The sequence below is a fragment of the Rhincodon typus genome, chromosome 1 (assembly GCF_021869965.1).
Source record: "Rhincodon typus isolate 14 chromosome 1, sRhiTyp1.1, whole genome shotgun sequence".
In the NCBI taxonomy this organism is placed as follows: Eukaryota; Metazoa; Chordata; class Chondrichthyes; order Orectolobiformes; family Rhincodontidae; genus Rhincodon; species Rhincodon typus.
This window is the reverse complement of record NC_063332.1, coordinates 84,915,820-84,918,572: the sequence shown is the minus strand read 5'-3', so window position 1 is coordinate 84,918,572 and position 2,753 is coordinate 84,915,820. Positions and strand designations below refer to the sequence as shown.

At 40.2% G+C, this 2,753-nt stretch overlaps 1 protein-coding gene across 1 annotated transcript in view; it reads right to left on the bottom strand.

The window, feature by feature from the left end:
- Positions 1-2,753, bottom strand: part of LOC109928173 (sister chromatid cohesion protein PDS5 homolog A-like) — a 61,114-nt gene that overhangs the window by 15,846 nt on the left and 42,515 nt on the right. The window lies entirely within an intron of this gene.

The following is a 2,753-nucleotide window of genomic DNA, read 5'->3' as shown; positions in this document are numbered from 1 at the left end:
CCATCCCCGCCTCTTCGACCTGTTTGTTTCCTCTCCACCTATCCTCTCCTCTATCCCTCTTCTATCCGCCTCCCACTCTCTCCCTATTTATTTCAAAACCCCCTTCCCCTCCCCCTTTTCTGATGAAGGGTCTAGGCCCGAAACGTCAGCCTCTCTGCTCCTATGATGCTGCTTGGCCTGCTGTGTTCATCCAGCCCTGCACCTTGTTGTCTGAGAATCAGCAGTTGCAGTTTTTGTGGATTTGCAAAAGGGATCCCATAAAGTGAAACCTAAAATGTTACTACAAAATATAAGAGTTCATGGTGTTGGGCAAAATACAGCATGGATAGAGGATTAGAAATAAAGTTGGGATTAATGGCACATTTTCAGGTTGGCAAATTGGGACAAGTAGGGTGCAACAGGAATCAACAACAGCTCCTCAGCTATATACAATCCATTTAAATTGCATGGGTAAAGGAACCAAGTGTACCGTAGACAAATTTGCTGATGATACAAAAAGAGGAGAGGCAGTGGCATAGTGGTAATGTCACTGCACTAATAATTCAGGACTCTGGATTTATGTTCTGAAGTCAAGAGTTCAAATCCCATGGTTGATAGCAAAATTTTAATTCACCAAAAATCTGGAATAAAAGCTAGTCGAATGATACCAATGCATCTAATGCTGTAGTTGCTGACTAATATTGACGGTCATTCACTGATGTCCTTTAGAGAAAGAAACCTGCCAGTTTTACCTGGTCTGGCCTAGAAATGACACTTAACTTTCCTCTGGATAGTTAGGGACAGAAAAATAAATGAAGGTTGTCTTCGAAAAGTTGAGGTTTGCGCCTGCTGGAGTTTTGAAGACTAAGTGACTTGATTGAAACATACAATTCTGAGGGGCCTTGACAGAGTAAATGCAGAAACGATGTTTCAACTTTTGAGAAAATTTAGAACTAAGAGGTCTAAAAGTGACCTTTAAGACAGAAATAAGGAGAACGGTCTTCTCAGAGTCTTTGGAATTCTCATCTTTTTAATGGAAGCATAGTCCTTGAATATTTTTAAGGCAGATGTGAATAAATTATTGACAAGGGGCTTAAAGGCTATTGAAGGCAGGCAGACGTGTGGAGTAACCGAATCAGCTGTGATCTTATTGAATGGTAGAGCAAACTGGAGGGGGACAAGTGGCCTGTTCCTGTTCCTAATTTTTACACGTAAAATGTGAAATTTCGAATGGGCTTGACAGAATAAATGTTGAAACGATGTTTCCCCTGTTGGGGGAATCTTAAGAGCTAGCAGAGTTTAAAAATAAGAAGTGTGCCATTTAATTCTAAGATCAGGAGTAATATTTTTTCTCCTAGGTCTTTGCTTCTCTCTACCCCAGAGAACAGTGAAGACTAGTTCATTGAAAATATTCATGTCAGAAGTAGGCACATTGTTGATCCACAACTAGTCAAGGGTTACAGGGGTAGAAAGTGAAGTTAAGACTAAAGTCAGATCATCAATGCTGATATCGAATGGTAGTACAGGTTTAAGGGGACCCCTCCTTTTCTTATATTCTTATGATAAACTAGTTGGGATTATAATAACAGATTGTCAGCATTTATATCTACATTAAAAGAGGCAAAAAGCTCAAGTTAGTTCCCAAGAGGTAGGGACAGAAAATAAATCGTGCAGAATGCTGAAATGGCAAAAATGTTGAACAAATATTGTGTGCCTGCCTTCACAGTAAATCTGTATTAAACTCATACTGGCTGTAACGCAGCAGCTCGAAATCACCTTCTCAAGGGCTATCAGGGATTAAATGATGATCCAGCCAGCAACTCCTGCATCCCTCAAATGAACTTTAAAAAAAAAAGCACAATATACTACTGCCAAAAACTAGATCACACAGCTAAAAACTGCGAAATTGCAGCTGCAGAACCAAACATTAGCTTAGTTTCAAGAAAAATAGCTTGACTGCACGACAAATATTTATCATTTGAAAAGTTAAAAAAAAAATTGAAAGGTCAGCACCTAAATGCCAAGAAATAAATATATTTTCAAATTCATACAAAATTCAAGGTGCCAAATTCTTCAGCACAAACTTCTCACACACAGAAACTGAATACGACAGGTTAAGGAGTGGCAAAAACTTGGCAGATGAAATAATCTGGGAAAATGTGAGGTTATGCACTTTGGCAGGAAGATTAGAGGAGGTGAATATTACTTAAATGGAGGACGACTGCAGGAAACTACAGAGCAAAGGGATTAAGGAGCCCTTGTGTATGAATCACATCCAAGTTCACTGGGTAATAGGGAAAGCAGATGGAATGTTGGTCTTTATTTCAAAATGGAATGGAGCATAAAAGTAGGGAAGTTTTGCTAAAACTATATAAGGCCCTAGTCAAATCAATGGTGCAATACTGTGAACAGTTTTGGGCCCCTTACCAAAGGAGAGATATAGTGGTATTTGAGGCAATCCACAAAAGGTAGTAGACTGGGCCTGTATACATTGGAATTTGGAAGGATGAGAGGCAACCTTATCAAAATATATAAGATTCTTAGAGGACTTGACAGGATAGATGTGGAAAGGTTAATTCCCCTTGTGAAAGAGTATAGGATCAAAGGGCATAATCTCAGAATACAGAGTCGCACATTCAAGAAAGAGACGAGGGACAATTCCTTCTCTCAGAGGGCAGTGAATCTGTGAAAATTGTTCCCACAGACAGCTATCGAACCTGGATCAGTGAGGGGAGCGGACAAGGGCCGGAGGGGAGCGGACAAGGGCCGGAGGG